Below are 20,600 nucleotides of genomic sequence, written 5' to 3'. Positions count from 1 at the left end.
TTCAAATTTTATTGTAATGTCACCTTCAGTATGTGTTTGAGCAAGATCCACCTTTCACTAAGAAAATTCAAAAGCATTTTAATCCTAAAAGCAAAATGCCTAAATTTAGACTTAGCTTTTTTGTAGACATTTTTATACATAACATTAACAAGTAATAATTCATACCCACTAAGTGTGGATGGTACAGATTCAGCATTAATTTATTTGTGTGCTGGAAACCACATTAATGTTTTCTCTGAGGCTCATGATTGACTTCACTCTTTTAGTAAGAATTTTGTCTTGTTCAAATAAAGCATCGATTTGGTATTCCTTTCACATAGTCAGGAAAGGTTGAAAGGTTAAATATGGTAAGAGATTCTATCTTTGGGAAGATTTGGAAAACAGCATATATAATTATTGCATTCATTGGGCTTCCCTGGTGGTTCAGACTGTAAAGAATCTGCCTGCAATGCAGGAGACTAGGTTCAATCCCTGGGTTGGGAAGATACCCTAGAGGAGGGCATGGCAACCCAGCCCAGTATTTTTGCCTGAGAATCCCATGGACAGAGGAGCCGGGCGGGCTACAGTCCATGGGATCACAAAGAGCTGGACATGACTGACCAACTAACACAACACTTGCTCCAAAAAATGTCATCACTAAATGTATAGTTGAGTCATGACTCCTAGTAACAAACGGATTTTCAGCCAAAATTCTGGTTCATACGCTTTTCTCTTTACCAGTACTCTTAGTGCTTTATCCTTTGTATCAAAACTTAAAACTGAAAGTTGTTCAGTCACACCTTTCTCATATCAAAGCCTGCACGTTTTACAATAGATATAAAACCAATGACAGCCATTAATTTTGATGCCTGTTTTCCTCTTTCTGGTGGTTAACACTAAATCCACAAATGCTACTTGTTCAACAGAACATTTTGTCTTTGGTACAGGTGATAGAAGTGGGTAGTATTTCATTTTTTAAACATTTTGTGTGTGATTTTTTTCTCTTAGAAAGATATCCATTCACATCCATTCATTAAGATATGGGTCTCATTTGAATATTTCATCCTTGATCATCTTCACATGCTTTATTTTTAAACCAATATTCCAGGTTCAGTCATTCTACCATTTAATTTTGCAAGCATTTCTACTAGGAAATTTCTTTTGTTTTCTATAAATATTGTACTATGGGTATCACAAAAAAATCACCATGCTTGCTAATAGTGAGCAGATAATACTATTCTTTAAGAACATGGCATCAATACACTTCCATGTCCGCAAGTCTTTCTTCAGCACTCCTGCTCACTGTTCAGAGCAGTGAGCAGTTACTCACCCATGGCAGTAACTACCTGTGTGATTTGTGTGGTTCTAGATGCAAATGATGTTTTATGTTCTTATAATTAAGAGTTTGGATGTTTGCAGCCACAGATACCATCTAACCCAAAGCTATGTTACAAAATAGGAAAAAATAGTTGCAAAATACTTCACCTTTAAGCTTAAAATCTGTAGGTTGGTGGCTATACTTTCTTCTCCCAATCAAAATAATTGCAATGTAAAATACTCAATTTTCTATCAGGCTTATGGAAAGAAAATCAGAATCGTCAATTTGAATCAGATTGCCTTTGCTAGAAACACTCACACACTACCCAAACAGTGTGATGAGGCTTCATCTCTCTCGCCCAATTTACCAATTTCATGAATATCATTTTCATCTCCTAACAGCAGGCTGGCACTCTGTCACTTCCAGTTGTGGTTTGGATAAGAAATATTCTTTCCCACTCTCATTGTTTGATCAAAAATTCAATCTTTCTTTAATAATGACTATAAAGAGATTTTATCTGACCTGTTTAAGTTTTGTATCTGATGAGAACAATTTTCTTGCTCATTTTCTTTTTTTTTCAATAATTGAATCTAACTAATTATACAATGTGTGATGTTGAGCTTGCAAGTTTCATCTGAGTCACACACCGCAGAAGTATGCTCGGTTTCATTGTTTCCAGATTATTTTTAAATGTGAGCAGAGCTCCTTTCATGAAGATTTTCCTATTTCCTTCTCAGCTTTCTATTTCTGAGCCCCACTTCCATATTTTCTATTGCACACACACACACACACACACACACACAAAAAAAAAAAACTGACTGCATTTATTCTCCATGATCTAAAGTTTATAATATGTATTTCAGATTAAAATATACAATGGAATGTTGTTTGAACTGTATTTATTTAAATATGTTTTCTTCAAAAATATAAATACATGGAATATGTGTGAGTGCTCAGTCATGTCCAACTCTTTGCTACCCCATGGACTGTAGCGAGTCAGGCTCCACTGTCCATGGAATTTTCAAGGCAAGAATACTGGAGAGGGTTGCCATTTCATATATGGAATTTAGAAAGATTGATGGCACCAGTGATCCTACATGCTGGGCAACAAAGGAGACTCAGACATAAAGAACAGACTTTTGGACTCCGTGGGAGAAGGCGAGGGTGGGATGATTTGAGAGAATAGCATTGACACATATACATTAGCAGACAGTAATCCAAGTCAAATCCTAAAGGAATTTAATCAAACCAGTCAATCCTAAAGAAATCAAACCAGAATATTCACTGGAAGGACTAATGCCAAAGCCGAAGATCCAATACTTTGGATGGCATCACTGACTCGACGGACATGAGTTTGAGCAAGTTCTGGGAGATAGTGAAGGACAGGGAAGCCTGGCATGCTGCAGTCCGTGGGGTTGCAAAGAGTCGGACAAGACTGAGCGGCCAAAAAACAATATACAAGAACACATGTAACATAAATGACCAGTGCAAGTTCAATGCATGAAACAGGGCACCCAAAGCCAGTGCTCTAGGACAACCCAGAAGGACAAGGTGGGGAGGGAGGTGGGAAGGGGGTTCAGGATGGAGGGGACACTTGTAACTTTGGCCGATTCATGCTGATGTAGGGCAAAAACTGTCACAATATTGTAAAGTAATGATCCTCCAATTAAAATTAATACATTAATTTTTTAAAAAGAAAAAGGAAGAAATAGATACATTAAATACATATCTATAAATGTATATCTATAAATGTACAAATTATATCTATAAAAATATAATCTGTATACTTATATATATGTACATGGAATATGTCTATAAATATATATCTATAAATCAGTTACATTAAAATAACATTAAAATGACAATTAAAAAATACATTACATGTATTATCTCAAAAAAGTTATTCTTCTTGTAAAATATTTAAACCAATTTTTACAACTGAAGGTCAAACAAAAACTGTGATTAATGAACACAAAATTTTTTAATCAAAATCATATAAATAAATCTGTACTTATATATATTTACTAAACTATAATTCAAGCATTAAATATTTTTATAGCTGTAAAGTTGTTTACAGTTTTCCTGTTGAAATCCTCCTAGATGCCAATGTGAAGACTTGTCATCATGCTGCACTCCAGGGACTGGTGTGTCTAGACAGACCCCAGCACCCACCCCTTGCAGCTCGCATACTGCGAAGCCTGGGGCGACTCCCACGCCTGTTCACTTTCAGAGCTGTCTCCTCTGCTCTGAGGCCACAGGGCAGGTGTGGAGAAGTTGACTCGGGGGCCTGAATGGTGTCAGCCAAGACATGAGTTTTGCTGGGCCACGTGGAGGGCAGGTGCTCTCCACAAACAAGTCTGTGCCTGTCCTCCCTACACAGAGCCCAGAGCAGGGGCAAGGTCAGCACTGCCTCCTGGGCCAGAGGACCTCCTGGGCCCCTCTACAGAACCGCGTGCACAGGGGAGCAGAGACCGTGAGCGGGGATGCTCAGGGAGGGGTCTCTCTAAAAGCCAGAGCCACATCCACAGCCCAGATGCCCACTCACAGAGGAATAACTGAACCACTTGCTGTGCTTTCATACAACGGATATGGAACAGCCTCGGAAATTAAAGAACTAGACAGACCTGCAACAACACAAGTGAATGCCGTGCACGTAAGTTGAACAAGAGAAGCTCAAGGTAAAAAGTGATTGATTTCACTTAAAGCAAACAAACCAACAGGTCTTGGGCTGTGCTGCTGGAAAATTCTTAAAGAGATGGAATACCAGACTACCATAACTCCCTCCTGAGAAACATGTATGCTGGTCAAGAAGCAACAGTTAGAACCGGACACGGAACAGCTGACCAGTTCAAAATCGGGAAAGGAGTATGACAAGGCTGTACACTGTCACCCTGCTTGTTTAATTTATACACAGAGCACATCATGTGAAATGCCAGGCTGGAGGAAGCGCAGACAGTAATCAAGATTGCCGGGAGAAATACCAGCAACTTCAGATAGGCAGATGACACCAGCCGCATGGCAGAAAGTGAAGAGAAGCAAAAGAGCCTCTTGATGAAAGTGAAAGAGGAGAGTGAAAAAGTTGGCTTAAAGCCAACAGTCAAAAAACGAAGATGATAGCATCCGGTCCCACCACTTCTTGATAAACAGAAGGGGAAATGTGGAAGCAGTGACAGATTTCCTTTTGTTGGTCTCCAAAGTCACAGAGGACCATGACTGCAGCCATGAAATTAAAAGATGCTTGTTCCTTGGAAGGAAAGCAATGACAAAGCTAGACAGCATATTAAAAAGCAGAGACATCACTATGCCGACAAAAGGCCATATAGGCAAAGCTATAGTTTTTCCAGTAGTCATGTATGATGTAAGAGGTGGGCCATAAAGAAGGCTGAGTGCAGGAGAATTCATGCTTTTGAACTGTAGTGTCGGAGAAGATTCTTGAGAATCCCTTGGACAGAAAGGAGATCAAACCAGTCAATCCTAAAGCAAATAAACCCTGAATATTCATTGGAAGGACTGGTGCTGAAGCTCCAATACTTAGGCCACTTGATGCGAAGAGCAGACTCTTTGGAAAAGACTCTGATGCTGGGAAAGACTGAGGGCAAGAGGAGAAAGGGGTGACAGAGGATGAGATGGTTGGATCATATCACCAAATCAATGGCCATGAGTTTCAGTAAGTTCAAGAAGACAGTAAAGGATAGAGGTGCCTGGAGTGCTATAGTCCATGGGGTCAGACATGACTTAGCAACTGAACAACAAGTGCCAGGTATAATTATAAAGCAGAGGCAGGAAATGGTCACCACAATAGTCAATAGTTGGCATGTTGGCAGCTTTTAAGGGGATGGGGAGGGGCAGTCATTGCAGGGGGCATGGTGTCTTTAGCCTGTCGGGACACTGGAATTGTCTTTGCTATGGTCTGCCTGTTTGTGTCCCCCCAGATTCAAATATTGGAGACCTAATGACCAAGGGAACACTATTAGGAAATGAGCCTCTTGGGAGCTGATTAGGTTTTGAAAGTGGACACTTCCTGAATGTCGTCAATGTCCCTCTAAAAGAGGCCCCAGGGAGCTCCTTCACCCTTTCACCCATGTGGGGCAAATGAGACGTGTGAATTCAGAGGAGGGCCCTCACCTCACCTCATGGACACCATGGCCACAGATGTCCAGCCTCCGGAATGGTGAGAAATAAATGTCAGTTTGTTCTAAGCCGCCCAGATCCTAGTGTTTCATCAGAGCAGCCGGGGTGGAGGCGTAGGGCAGTTTTCTCTCTGACTTTGGCGGGGTTGTATGGCGTTTCACTGGTACATTTCGCAGCATCGTTTGTTAAGCACACATTTAAGCTTGTGTGCTTATCTGTGTATTACACCTCAAAAGGAAATATTTTTTAAATGAATGGAGGGCAAAAACTAGAAGATAGCAGCTCTAGATGACTTATTTAATCATTCATTCAGCAAATATTTATCCACACTATGTGCCAGGCTCTTCGCAAAATGTTCAGAAGCAAATTCAACATTTGAGATCCCACTCTGTCTTTTAAGAAGACGTTTATAAGCAGCCCCCTCACTTCCTCTCGGCTTGTGGCCAGAAATGTTGCAAAGGGTAAGACGCATACATCCTCTCCTTGAAACCTTGCCCCTGCCCTTCCTGGGTGCCGGTCAGAATCAGGATGCTCAAAACAGACAATGCAGGCCTGCATCACCGACATCCACCAACATCCTTTATTAAATCAAGCTGCAAACTCCCCTTTGGGCTTCCCAGGTGGTGCAGTGGTAAAGAATCCGTCTGCCAATGCAGCAAATGTGAGAGACGTGGGTTTGATCCCTGGGTCAGGAAGATTCCCTGGAGTAGGAAATAGCAACCTGCTCTGGTATTCTTTCCTAGAGGATCTCATGGACAGAGGAGCCTGCCGGGCTGCGGTCCAGGGGTTGCAAAGAGTGTAGACACACAGACAGCCCCTCTCTCAGCTTTCCTACGGGAGGGAGACTTGGGGAGTGTTATCAGGGCCCCTCCAGAGCTGTCCTTGGTGCTGAACCTTGCAGAGCTAGGAACTCTGGATCTTTCAAACTCTCCTCGTTCTTCAAAACATATCAGCTCTTTTTGGGAGGAGGGACTACATCTTAATTTTTTATTTTAGCAGGGGTTGGAGGTCGAGAAATTTAAAACACAAATACGATAAATTCTTTCTCGTGTTTTCAGTGGAGCAAAACACACTCGTCCGTCATTCTTTACACCACTCTGATGGACAGCTTATTTTCTAATGGACCAAGCTTCTCGACAAGCTCAAATGTACACCAATAACCAGGCTCAAATGAGGGCTTAGGTCATAATGCCCACAACTCTGTGATATTCAGGAAACATATAAAAGACTGCTTGTAGACTGTGTGACTGAAATTCATAGACCAGCATCCCAGCAAAGTGGTCACTCTGGTCTTTGCCAGAGAAGCAGGTGAGATGAATTCAAATCCTCACAGGCAGATTCTTTACCATTTGAGCTATAGGAAAGTCTTCTAAAACACCACAGGCTGGCAAATTCCATGCACTTCTAAGACTCAGTCGTGGACAACCACCTTCTGGCTCTAGCAGTGGAACATAACACTCAAGAAATAAGTGGAAAACTTAATATAAATAAACCACACTTGAATTCTAGTAGACTATGTGGCATTATTAAATTTTTTTCTTGTAATGCTTAATATCTTTCTTGATTTCTCAATATCTCTTTACAGCATTTGGAGAACATTTTCAAAGCCCCCTTGGAGCTAATTTAATACCTACGAATTCCCCCATGGATATGTAGAAAGATTGTACAGCTTAGGGGATTAAGTACTCTACATTTTATTACAAAGGTACAGGTTCAAAATATATAAAGCCCTATTATCTGAAGAATATTTTCCCCATACATAAAATGAGTTACTTTAGGAGAGAAAATTATTATGTTAAAAGGCACATCACATCACCATCAATAAAACAATGTGTTTAAGTAAAAGTCAGAGAGTTAAAAGTCAAGAAAACTAAGAAGAAAGATATCATTTCAATATGATATTACCCTGCATTTATATAAGACTCTTTTAATGGAACTATGATTCATATAATTTTATTATATTATTCATATAACTTTGAATTCCTTTCGTTGCATATTCAGTAATATAATCCCAATTAACAGTGCTACTCTCACTCTTTTGTGTTATTACACCCACTCCCCAAGAGAACTCACAGTAAATAAGTTTAATTAAAGTTAATCTTTGGAATCCCCACTGAGGCAGAATGAAGTGGGCATTATCCTCTTTGTACATGGAAATGTACGTCTATGAGAAGAATCCCAGATGAGGACTGTGGTGTTGCCAAGGGGAAAACATCCAAGTGTTTGAGATTAATATGGTCCTGCATGCTCACTGGATGCTGACTTAGGTCTCCCAGTTGCTTGTCTCCACTTCATTGGTGAGCACTCTTTAACCTGATGATCAACCGGCCCTCAGAGTACAATCCCGGGCAGGATGTCTCAGAAGCTCTCAGAACATGTCTGAGAGCCGTGCATGGACCAGCCCTGGTCCACTGGCATCCAGGAGAGAGGAGAGAGGGGAGAGGGGGCAGGGCGAACAGAGGAGGAGAAACTGTCATGTCATCCTGTTCATTTCCAGGATACTCCAAAAGCCCAAACCAAGAAAATCGTTGCTGAAAGCGGTAAGCCTTGTCTCAGTAGAAATGAAAAAAGTGTCTGTATTTGTCCCTTTTGTTTCTTGATCAGATCATCATTTACTTAGGTGACAAAAGAGGTCAATTTTTAGGAACCAGGAGCATTTGGACTTCCCTGGTGGCTCAGAAAGTGAATAATCTGCCTGCAATGTGGCAGACCCAGTTTCTGTCCCTGGGCTGGGAAAAACCCCTGAAGAAAGGGATGGCAACCCACTCCAGTGTTCTTGCCTGGAGAATTACATGGACAGAGGGGTCTGGTGGGCAACAATCCATGGAGTCGCAAAGAGTTGGACAAAACTGAGTGACTAACACTTTCACTTTCAAAAGAGGAGTGTGTCCCTCTTGAAATCTTATACCATTTCCTTTATAAATTCTCTCTATGGTATATCATACCCAAAGAGAGTGCACACAACAGAACCAACTAGTGAAGGATCACAAATTAAACACCAGTGTAACCACAAACTGGGTCAAGATACTGCTGGCACCTCAGGAGCCCCAAGTAGCTTACAGAAAGTTGAATATTCAAAGAAAATAAAATGTTCACACCTTCTTCTTTTTTAAGGGTGTCTTGGCATAGCATCCATATAAATTTTAGAATCAGATTCTCAAGTTACACATACATACACATCCAGTTGACAGTTTTACTGGAATTGCATTGGATCTAGAGATCATGTAGGAAGCACTGATATCTACATAATAGTGAACCTTCCCATCTGTAAATATGATATACTCTTCCACTTAATATTTTAAATTTCTCTTATTAGTAGTGCTCTGCATAAAGTCTTACATATTTGTGTCACTTGTTCTCAAATATTTGATGTTTTAATGCTACTGTAAATATCTTTTTGAATTTAATATTCTAATTTATATGCTTCTAGATATCAATTTAAAATTTTTATGTGTTACTTTAGTAACATGACTATCCTTATTATAAATTCCAACAGTCTATTAATGCATGCAATCACGTTATCTGTCAGAAAAGATTTGGCTTTCCTACGGAGGAGTAGGACGGGGAGACCACTTTCTCTCCTACAAATTCATCAAAAGAATAACTGAACGCAGAGCAAACTTCGCAAAACAACTTCTGATCGCTAGCTGAGGTCATCAGGCGCCCAGAAAAGCAGCCCATTGTCTTCGAAAGGAGGTAGGACAAAATATAAAAGATAAAAAGTGAGACAAAAGAGCTAAGGACGGAGATCCGTCCCGGGAAGTCTTAGGCAGCATTGCTTGGGGTAGGGTCCGGGCCTGAGTGCCCTGAGGACAATCGGAGGGAGCTTCTGTGAGTTGCCAACTTGAACTGTGGGAGACCAAAAGAGAGAGAGAAAATTAACTGGCCCGAACACACTGCCGGCCATTCGCAGAACAAAGAGACCGAGAAAATCCAGAGAAGAGCTCGCAGGCTGCGGACCGGCCCAACCTTGGTACTTTCAAAGTTCTCATTATTACTTCTTTTATGTTTTTATTAACTTTTACTGAAGTATAGTTGATTTACAATGCTGTGTTAGTTTCTGCTGTACCACAAAGTGAATCAGTTATACATGTACCTGTATCCACTCTTTTTCAGATTCTTTTCCCATACAGGTCATTACAGAGTATTGAGTAGAGTTCCTTGTGCTATATAGCGGGTTCTTACTATCAATAGTCATCTATTTAATAAGTGTGTATTTGTTGATTTCAGTTTCCCAATTTATCCCTCCCCTCTTTTTCCTTTTGGTAGCCATAAATTTGTTTTCTACATCTGTGACTCTATTTCTGCTTTGCAAATAAGTTCATTTGTACCATTTTTTTAGATGCCACATATAAGAGATACCATAAGATATTTGTATTATCAGTTTTTGTGAATATCACTAATTTGTAAAATACAAATGCAACAGCGTATATAAAATTTCTAATGTACTATCTTAAGAAGAAGGTATCCAAAGATGTGAACTAAAGAATCGTCACGGAGTGGAGGTCCTCTTAGCCAGCCCTTTTCTCAGGAGCCTTCTCACTGAGACCATTCCCACAATTAATCCCCTTAATCCCCATGAATTTCATGTGTTCCATAGCTGGCCATGTGACCTACCAATCCCAGGAAGTTACAGAGCTAAAGGTGATTCTTGAGGAGCAGGTAACAACAGGAAGCACTCACCCAACATTCTGTGGTTACCTGGTACTTAATAATTTGAGAAGGCTCCACAAAGGTTCCCCCACATCACCCCAGCACTCAACCGAAGTGCCACCTCACACCATGAGCACAACTTGGCACCATGGGAAACAGGTGAAGTGTTGGAGAGCACATGAGCTTCTGAGCTCTCGTTACCTGCAGAGAGCTGTGTGCTTACCATGGAGTAGATGGGACCTCACCCCCGAACACTCCATGCAATTGCTGGAAGGGGACTAGAGGGCATCGGTGCCACTCTAACAGCAGAACTGACCTGGTTGGAAACAGTGACCCTGTGGAGCCCCCAGGACGGCCACAGCTAGTTCTTCCATTGGGCCAAGCAGCCTTCTGTAAGCTTCCAGACATGAGGAGGGAAGGCTCCAGGTCACCCAGGTTTGATGGAGGAGGAATGATCAAGAGGCGCAGATGCTTTCTTCAACCAAGCCTTCTTTTAAAAGACGTTTCTTCCTGCAACTTCATGCATGGTGTCACCCGATGTCTTGTTTTGCAAAACAAATGGCCTTTAGAGGCTCTGAGACCATGACCAGGGGACAGAGCTGTCTTTGGAAACACGTAGAAAGGATTCTGTCCCAAGAAAATGATCAAAACCGTAGTCAAACATGTATGTACAAAGTTGATCAAAATGAGTCTGCTTCAAAGAGGGAGAAATTAGAAAGGCTTTGAATGCATAAGCCTGGATTTGAAGCATCGCAATTTATCCTCTGGAAGCATGTCACACAGCCCCGGGACTCTCAGCCAGCACTGAGCAACCAGTGCTCAGCAATAAGAGAGGGCCCATACTGAGTTGTTAGGCGGGAAAATAAATTTTTAAAAATTCATGTAAAATGATCTGGCATATGCTTTGGAAAGATAAAATGAGAAGTTTAGGGGAAAATAAAGCATATCAAGATATAATACTGATTTTTTTGTGGTGGGAAAATAGTTGCTGTTTATCTTCTTTTATGTACCCTCATCTGTTCTCCAAGTTCTCAATAATGAGTGTTTATGATTTTATCACCAAGAACAGGTTACACCTAGAAGGCTCCATGGATTAGTGAGATGCTCCGTGTGAAGGGCAGAAACCATCACCCTGGATTCAGTCTCTGTAGGCATGGGTTCAAATCCCAGTTCAGCCTGTCATCATCATGGTGAGTGTCTTCCCACACTTGCCCCACCACGCTGTCAGCTATAAAGAGGAGATTCACCCCACTTCTCAGGGTGCTGAGGAGGGCACTAAGGGATGTGCTTGAAAGTGCCAGAAATGTGTTGGGCACTCTGCTGGTCCCTGAATCGGAGCAGATTACTTTAACAGAGGTGAACATGTCCATTGCCCACATTGTCAGTGAGACCTTGACAACGGAATCAGATCAATAATTCTAAACCCATCACATTTCACTGAATGTGCTTCAGGGAAGGAGCAGCCTCACGTCTCATCCACCCGGGTCTCGAGGGTGGTCTCAGCATCTGGAAGCCCCTCCCCCGCTGTGCCCATCACCTCCAGACACTCCCTCCTGCTCGTCTTCTGACTCCTGGGAGTGCAGGTGCGGTTCTAACCCTGGTGTGGAGAGATGCCACGTCACTTGTAGGATGACAGAGTCTGGGCTTCATCAGCAGATATCACTTGGTGCTGGAGCATTCCGTCACTTTTGGATATTTGTCCATCCTAAGTGTGAATCAGGAAACAGTTGTACACATGGTTCTACTAAAAACGCCTTGGGGGAGAGATGGGTGTGGTCCACTCAGTGCTGGCCGTGGACGAACCTGCCCCAAGCTGGTGTGAAGTCCAGGAGAGAGCAGCGGGTGGGCGTGTGGGGGGTCAGGGGCTGGAGAGATTTCTGTACCACTGTGAGCATCACCCCTGTGAACACACACCTGCTCAGGCCACCCACCTCGATAAAATGCTCAATGTCCCAAATCAAGGCTCCTCCCATTCTCCAGGCCACCACTCCCCCTCCCAGGCTCAGGGTCACGGAAGGGGACAGGAAGTTCCTGAAGCTCCAGGCCTCCTTCCCCCAATTCCTGACTGTCGCATCAGGGGCTCAGACCCTCCCCCAGGATAGCCTCCCTGCCAGCAGTGGGGGATGCTACTGTTGGAAAAGTACTGTACATAGAACCCCTGAAGGCCGTCAAGACTTGACTCACACTTAGAGGATATGGCCAGATCCCCAGAGGGCCATGGGAGTGTCTGCATCAAGTATAAAAGGCTGGGGTGTGATGGGAGGAAGGGGCTGTGCAGGGACTGGGCTGGGCTCTCCTGGGTGCTGATTTGGGCTTCTTCACACGTGGGTACCCTGGCTCTGGCGCTGGGGAAGCCTCGCCCTACCGGTTTCACTACCACCCTCTCCCGGTGCCTCGGGTTCTTTATTCAACAGTCAACAAGTGGCCTGCCCAGCTCAGATTGCCACCAGTGCATGGCCATGGGTGGGTGGAGAGGTGGACCAAGGCAAGTGGGTCTCCTGCCCCTACTGAGCCAGGGGAGGGGGTCACAGAGAGGCCAACAGGCAGTAAATGAATAAACCAGAGTATGAGCTGAATAGCACCAGCAGGGGCCGTCGAGGTTGCATGCTGGTGATGGGATGCGGTGCAGGATGGAGGTGGATGCAGGGATATGGGGAGAGGATAGGGCATCACTCAGAACACTGGATGGCACGGAAGAGCCCTGCAGAGGTCGGGGAGGGCAGAGAACTTTCCAACTAGGAAGACTTGTCCAGGAACAAGAAGAAGGTCAGAAGGGTGTGAAATGTAAAGGCCAGGGTGGGGCTTGTAGCAGGCATGGAGGTACCATCCAGGGTACCAGCCTCCCATCCGGGGGAGAAGGATGTAGATGACCATGCAAGGGCCCAAGGCCACAGCCTGGAGTCCAGTCAGTCTGAAGGCTGTGGGGGCACTGATCTAATCGAGTAGACTTGTGTGGACACAGGGGAAGGGGCAGGAGACCAGTGTGAGTTAGCTGCCATGTCCAGCAGGAAGCATCCAGGAGGTGAGTGAACCCGAGCATGAAACCTGACGCGTGATGGGGTTGTGAACACCCAATTGGAAACCACAGAGCACCTGGGGAGGCCAGTCACCTCCCAGCTTGGGTGTTCCTGTCCCCTCTGTGCAGTCTCCTCTCTTGCCGCAGCCCCTCCCATTCCCCATTGCAGACCTCAGTCCCATCCCAGACATGCCCTCTTCTGGATTTAGAGATTCCACAAGAACATTCCAGCTAATCCCTTCCCTTTCTGGTCCAGATTTCCAGAACACCCCACCCCCCCATCCCATGCTGTTACCCTAAAGGCAGCTGCCAACCCCAGACTCTGAATTGAAACAGAGGAGAGATGAAGCCAGTGGACTGAGAGTGTAGAGCGTGGAGACAGGAGGCAGGACATCACTTGCTCTTTCTGTCTAAGCTTCTTCCTTTCTGTCACACAGGCGGAAGAGCGTTCACCTTGAGCTTATGCAGGCTTGACTCTTCAAGCTGCATTTGCTGAAAATTCATTGCCACGGTTAATTTCACACTGTGTGAAAATTCACTGTAACTTTATCTACTGTGCTGCCTATTTGGGAATTACAAAGCTCCCCCAATTAAAGAATTTTACCCTTGAAGTTCTCATTTATAAATTTCTAAAGTCCTTTGGCATTAACCCCACTGCTAGAATCCAATTCTTCAATGTCAAAATACTAGAGTAGGACTTCCCTGGTGGTTCAGTGGTGAAGAATCTGCCTTGCAATGTAGGGGCCACAGTTTTGGTGCTTGGTCTGGAAACTAAGATCCCATGCGCCTCAGAGTAACTAAGTGCAAGTCGCAACTACTGAGCCCATGCGCTCTGGAGTCTGTGAGCTACACCTGGAGAGCCTGTGAGCTACAGCTGGAGAGTCTGTGAGCTACAACTGGAGAGCCTGTGAGCTACAGCTGGATAGCCTGTGAGCTACACCTGGATAGCCTGTGAGCTACCGCAGGAGAGCCTATGAGCTACAACTGGAGAGCCTGTGGGCTACACCTGGAGAGCCTGTGAGCTACAGCTGGAGAGTCTGTGAGCTACAACTGGAGAGCCTGTGAGCTACAGCTGGAGAACCTGTGAGCTACAGCTGGATAGCCTGTGAGCTACACCTGGATAGCCTGTGAGCTACAACTGGAGAGCCTGTGGGCTACAGCTGGAGAACCTGTGGGCTACAACTAGAGAGCCTGTGAGCTACAGCTGGAGAGCTTGTGTGCTACAATGAAAAATCCTGCATGATACAACAAAGATCCTGCATGCCACAACTGAGACCCAAAGCAGCCAAATAAGTGAATAAAAATTAGAGTAATAATGAAGTTTGGGAACCTCTGTTGACATGAGGGTGTATTCCCTCACAGTCATAAGTGTAATGATTGCTCCTGCAAATTAAGGGATGGTTCCCAGTGTTCAAAGGAATGATTTTAGTGCTGAAGCTTCAAAAATATCTCTTGGGGCTCCGTGGTTCTCCAGTGTAAAGAATCCACCTGCCAATGCAGGAGATATAGGTTCAGTCCCTAATCCAGGAAGATCCCACATGCCGTGAAGCCCCTAAGCCCATGGGCCACAACCACTGAGCCTGTGCTCTAGAGCCTGGGAGCTGAAACTACTGAGCCCGTGACTGCATCTACTGAAGCCTGAGCTCTAGAGCTCATCTCCGTGACAAGAAAAGCCACTGTGATGGGAAGCCTGCACAGCAAAGAGAATAGCTCCCGCTCGCCACAACTAGAAAAAGCCCATGCACAGCAATGAAGACCCAGCACAGCCAAAAGTAAATGAATGACTTAAAAATAAATAAATAAATAAAAACCATCCCTTAGCTCAAAGAGCACGTGCTTCAGGGAGCTGCCCAGGTCAACGGGGCTCAGCGCCAACATCCTGAATCTTCACTGCTCCTTCAGAACCAAATCCAGTCTCCACCAATAATGCTGACATGCGAGCCTCAGGACTGAATCACGGGAATGCTTTCAGGCAGGCTTTCCAGCAGGAGAAGTCATCCTCTGAAGCTGACTCTGCCTGGCTTTCTGCCCACACACATTTAAACCTTTCAAATTTCCCAACTGTTCTTCATGAAGGACTTATAGAATAGAACTCTTTTCTACCATTGCTTGCATTCATTACATACAAATAAAAATGCATGACAGTAATTAGGAATTAGTGATGAAGCCATGTGAAAATCAAACTAACCATGTTAGGGAAAGATGTTTCTGGAGCCTGAGATGAAAGAGACTCAATACCTCATGCTGAAGACAAAAATTGGATAGAATTGTTATTTCAGGCTGAAAGGAAGCATGCACTTTTTTATTGAAATAGAGTTGGTTTACAATGTGTTCATTTCTGTTGTATAGCAAAGTGACTCAATTATTTTCAATTCTTTTCCATTGTGGTTTATGACAGGGTTTTGTAAGACCATGTTTATCCACCCTATCACTCAGTCCTGTCTGATTCTTTGTGACCCCATGGAACGTAGCCCCCCAGGCTTTTCTGTCCATGGGATTCTTCAGGCAAGGATACTGGAGCGGGATGCCATTGCCTTCTCCAGGGTCTCTTCCCAACCCAGGGATTGAACCTGGGTCTCCCACATTGCAAGCACATTCTTTAACATCTGAGCCACCAGTGAAGTCCCATCCTATATTTAGTCCCATCCCTGTTGGCAAACACAAGTCTGTTTTCTATATCTTTTTGTGTTTTATAGTCTTTTTATATTTCATAGACAGGTATGTTCATTTGTGCCTTATTTTAGATTCAACATGTAAGTGATATCATATGATATGTGTCTTTCCCTTTCTGAGTCACTTCCCATAGTGTGATAATGTACAGATACATCCATGTTGTTGCAGATGGTATTGTTTCGTTCTTTTTACCATGTCCTTTTAAAGAAGGTGACTCAGGCAGTTTCCTACATCTTTCAAACTAGAATCAACCGTCTGTATCCACACGTTTTGCATCCATGCATTCAGTTGGTTGAATCCCCAGAAGCAGAACCTGTGGGTATGGAGGGCTGGGTATATTCTTGCTGCATGTGTGCTCAGTCATGTCCAACTCTTTGCAACCCCATGGACTGTAGCCCCCAGGCTCCTCTGTCCACGGAATTTCCCAGGCAAGAATATTGGAATGGGTTGTCATTCCCTTCTCCAGGGGATCTTCCCAACCCAGGGATCGAACCTTCTCCATGTCTCCTGCATTGGCAGGCAGATTCTCTGTGGATTAGCCGCATGGGAAGTATTCATGGTACTATACCATTTTATACAAGGCACTTGAACACTCATGGATTTTGGTATCTTCAGGGGCTTATGGAACCAATCCACCATGGATACCTAGGGATGATTGCAATTGCCATTGAATTAAAATTGTATCATTTAAATAGTTTGCACTAGGCTCTTTTAAAAAGGAACTATACATAGGAAAACATTTTGATAAGTTATTTGAAGTAAATGTAAGCCTTGGGGGACAAAGTTGATATGAGATGCAGGGGACCAGAGCAAGAAGTTGAGGCCTACAGCAAGAGACAAGAGGAAGAAAGGAGGAAAAGTGAATATTGGAGGCATAGAAGAATAATGGGAGGTGAGTTGAGGTACTGGAGAGATTTTGTGGACTGAACTATCTAAAATTGTTTGCATTGACACAGTATTAACTCTATCATGTTCCTCAAAGTTTCCATAAAGTCTTTTACACATTTAAATGCTTGGGTGAGGGATGAATTGTATGTCAGGAAGAAAGCCATTCAGATCAAGGATTACACACACTCACTGGTGAGATAATTGCTACATTCAAATAAGTCAATAGAAGCAGGTTTCTGCTGAACCAAACACAGCCCTGAGGATGTAAACACTAGAGAATTTATCAACAAAGGACATATCAATAAAATTACTTCCACAAAGGTGAACTAAGGATTTAAACAATCCAGATTTTAAGCCAGGCAAAGTTCTCCTAGCAGATAACATGAGTAAACTGATGAGAAAGGTGATGACGATGGGCATGATTTCGACAATGGTGGTAATAACGATGGACATGATGGTGATGGTGGTGATGATGGTGATAGTTATGGTGATGATCATGATGGTGGTGATGGTACAGTGGTGAGCTGGTAATAGTTATGGTGATGGTGGTGGTGGTGGTGATGATGGTGGTGATGGTTATGGTGGTAGTGATGGTAATAGTTATGGTGATGGTTGTGATGATGATGATGGTGATAATGAACATGATGATGGTCATGGTAAAGATGATGATGATTACAGCTAACATCTTTGAGTGCTTACTCTATGTTAGGTCCATAACAGCTTAATCAAGCTATTGAATTTAATCATCACAACATATAAGCTTCACCTGCCGCTATTGTCATTTTGTAGATGAGAATAATAATACCTCCATCATCTAACTAGAAAGAGACATGGAGGATATTTGAACCTGGAATGACCATGAGTCTGAAGAATGTTTGGTGTTCCAGGAACAAGACGTCAGCTGACAATGGAAACAATGGAAGTGAGTCACAGGATGAGTGACTTACTGCAGGGCGAGTGACCGCGCCGCACCGTGAAGGCAGTGCCGAGTGTGAGCCCTGCCACGTACACACCACCTATGCCTCAGGGGGACTACTGCCTCAGAGGACAGAGAGGCAGATGCAGAAAGAGAGGAAATGGGGCAGAAGGAGATGGGGAGAGGCAGGTGGAACGGGGCCCTGGAGCTGTTTGTACCCAAAAGAGAGGAACTGAAAAAAAGGCAGGAAATAACCACAGTGCATGTACCCAGATCTCTGCAGCCTCCACCTGTCATCACGGAATCCTACTCCTCCCAGCTCAAACTCCTCCACCTCCAGAGGAGTCTGCTGCAATCATCAGTAATTTAGTGCATGACCAAACAAACAACCCCACAGGGTTGCCAGACTAAATACTGGGAGCCCAGCTGTGTCTGGGTTTCAGATAAGCGAGAAATTTGAGCACAAGTTTGGTGCAACACATGGGAAATTCACAGGTAACTGGACATCCCCCTTGTCTATTGCTGAAGCTGATAACCCTACTTTTCCAAAACCAAACTGTTTCTATTGCTGCGTTCCCCTCTACTGCTCACTGATTCAGGATAATGGTGGTGAAAGTAAAGTCCGATGCTGTAAGGAACAAAATGGAACCTGGGATGCTATTAAAAGATCCATGAATCAAGGCAGATTGGATGCGGCCAAGCAGGAGATGACAAGAGTGAATACTGGCATCTTAAGAAGCAGTGAACTAAAACGGATGAGAATGGGAGAACTTAATACAGACGACCATTATATCTACTACTGCAGGCAAGAATCCCTTAGAAGAAATGGAGTAGCCCTCTAGTCAACCAAAAATCTGAAATGCAGCACTTGGGTGCAATCTCAAAAATGACAGAATGATCTCTGTTCATTTCCTAGGCGAGCCATTCAACATCACACTCATCCAAGTCTATGCCCCAACCAATAAGGCTAAAGAAACTGAAGTTGAATGGTTCTATGAAGACTTACAAGACCTTCTAGAGTTAACACCAAAAAAAAAGTCCTTTTCATCAAAGAGGACTGGAAAGCAAAAGTAGGAAGTCAAGAGATACCTGGAGTAACAGGCAAGTTTGGCCTTGGAGTACAAAATGAAGCAAGTTAAAAGTTAACAGTTTTGTCAAGAAAACACACTTGTCATAGAATACTCCCTCTTCCAACAACACAAGAGATGACTCTATACATGGACATCACCAGATGGTCAATACCGAAATCAGATTGATTATATTCTTTGCAGCCGAAAATGGAGGAGGAGAATGGAAGAGAGGAACAAACTCACTGTGCTTTTCCACAAATTCAGATTCTCAAGCTTTGAGAATGAGGAAGAAAGGCAGGAGGGGTTGGATTTTCTGCTTAGTTTTTGTGTGGTTGTGGCCAATTTAAGATGCTCGTAAGCAATTCTTACTAAAGACTGCCACAAATGCATGGAGGCAGTTAGAAGGATGTTGTGTTTATCTTAAATAATCAGCTCCCATTCATTCGATCACCAATAACTATTAGGCACTCCCTCCATGCCAGACAGCCTGATAGGCTCAGGGGCTGCCCTGAGGATAGTGAATAAGCTTCCTACCTTCATGGAGGCCACACACAGTTACGGCCTGAGTTGTATCCCTTAAAATGTGTGTTGAAGTTCTAAACTCCCGTGACCTCATAATGTGACCTATGGGTCTTTACAAGATGCAGGCTGCATTCCAAGTTGCTTCAGTCATATCTGACTCTTTGGGACCGTAGGGACTGTAGCCCGCCAGGCTCCTCTGTCCACGGGATTTTCCAGGCAAGAATCCTAAGTAGGTTGCCATGCCCTCCTCCAGGGGATCTTACTGACTCAAGGATCGAACCTGTGTCTTATGCATTTCAGGTGGATTCTTTGCTGTCTGAGCAACCTGGGAAGCCCTCTTTATGAGATGAAAATGGAAGTGAAGTTCACTCAATTGTGTACGACTCTTTGTGACTCCATGGACTGTACAGTCCATGGAATTCTCCAGGCCAGAATACAGGAGTGGGTAGCCTTTCCCTTCTCCAGGGGATCTTCCCAATCCAGGGATCAAACCCAGGTCTCCTGCATTGCAGGCGGATTCTTTACCAGCTGAGCCACAAGGGAAGCCCAAGAATACTGGAGTGGGTAGCCTTTCCCTTCTCAAGGGGATCTTCCCAACCCAGCAATCAAACTGGGGTCTCCTGCATTGCAGCCAGATTCTTTACCAAACTGAGCTATCAGGGATATCTTTTTTTTTTTTTTTTTAATATGAAAAGCCGTTCACTTTTATTAGTTAACATATAGTAAGTTCACACATAATCTAAATAAAACTTTCCAAAGTTTATAATCTTTGATCAAAATACAGATTACAAGCATTTGGAAACATTCTTGTTCTTCTGATACAATGGTCAGAGAAATGTGATATTTATGGTTTACAAAACAGAGAGAGCCATTATTTAGTAAACAAAGATGTACATTCATTACATGACCTTTCAGGAAAAGGTTACATATATTTTTCTTGGGTATCTGTGAAGATTTCCTGATTGCTACCATGTCAACTAAAATTCATGACTTCTAGTTATTGCAGTTATAAACATGAGTCAAGATTTCAGTGAACTGCCATCTTTATATCCATAAAAAACCATTGGCACACCTATTTAAAATTTAGACTCTCTTACTTTAATACAAAGAATTATTCTCTGAACACTTACCTAATGGTGACATAGAGGGATGTTTTAAACAATGACAGTCATCACCTTCATTTAGACTTCCACTATACATTTCACATTACAAGATCCTTAATAGTCCATAGAAAAGTAGATAAAAATTGTTTCCACCTAATATAGAAGGGTCTTGTTTAACTTTGAGGCAGCAAAGATCAAGAATATTAGTTTTTAAAAAAGCATATTAGTTCACATACACACTAGAAACAAAGGTCTAGCCTGTAGTAATTTGAAAGTTGAGTTATATTAAATTTTATTTTCACATAATGTCAATATGAACAAGGATACAATG

At 43.2% G+C, this 20,600-nt stretch overlaps 1 long non-coding RNA gene across 1 annotated transcript; it reads left to right on the top strand.

The window, feature by feature from the left end:
* Positions 1-407: 407 nt before the first annotated feature.
* LOC122683957 lies at positions 408-19,644 on the top strand. The gene is made up of 3 exons (XR_006337877.1): positions 408-418; positions 3,744-3,749; positions 19,513-19,644. It is a non-coding gene; the product is annotated as an uncharacterized LOC122683957 (long non-coding RNA).
* The last annotated feature ends 956 nt before the right edge of the window (positions 19,645-20,600 follow it).

The sequence above is a fragment of the Cervus elaphus genome, chromosome 25, assembly GCF_910594005.1.
Source record: "Cervus elaphus chromosome 25, mCerEla1.1, whole genome shotgun sequence".
NCBI classification, from domain to species: Eukaryota; Metazoa; Chordata; class Mammalia; order Artiodactyla; family Cervidae; genus Cervus; species Cervus elaphus.
This window is presented reverse-complemented; position numbering and strand designations above follow the sequence as displayed.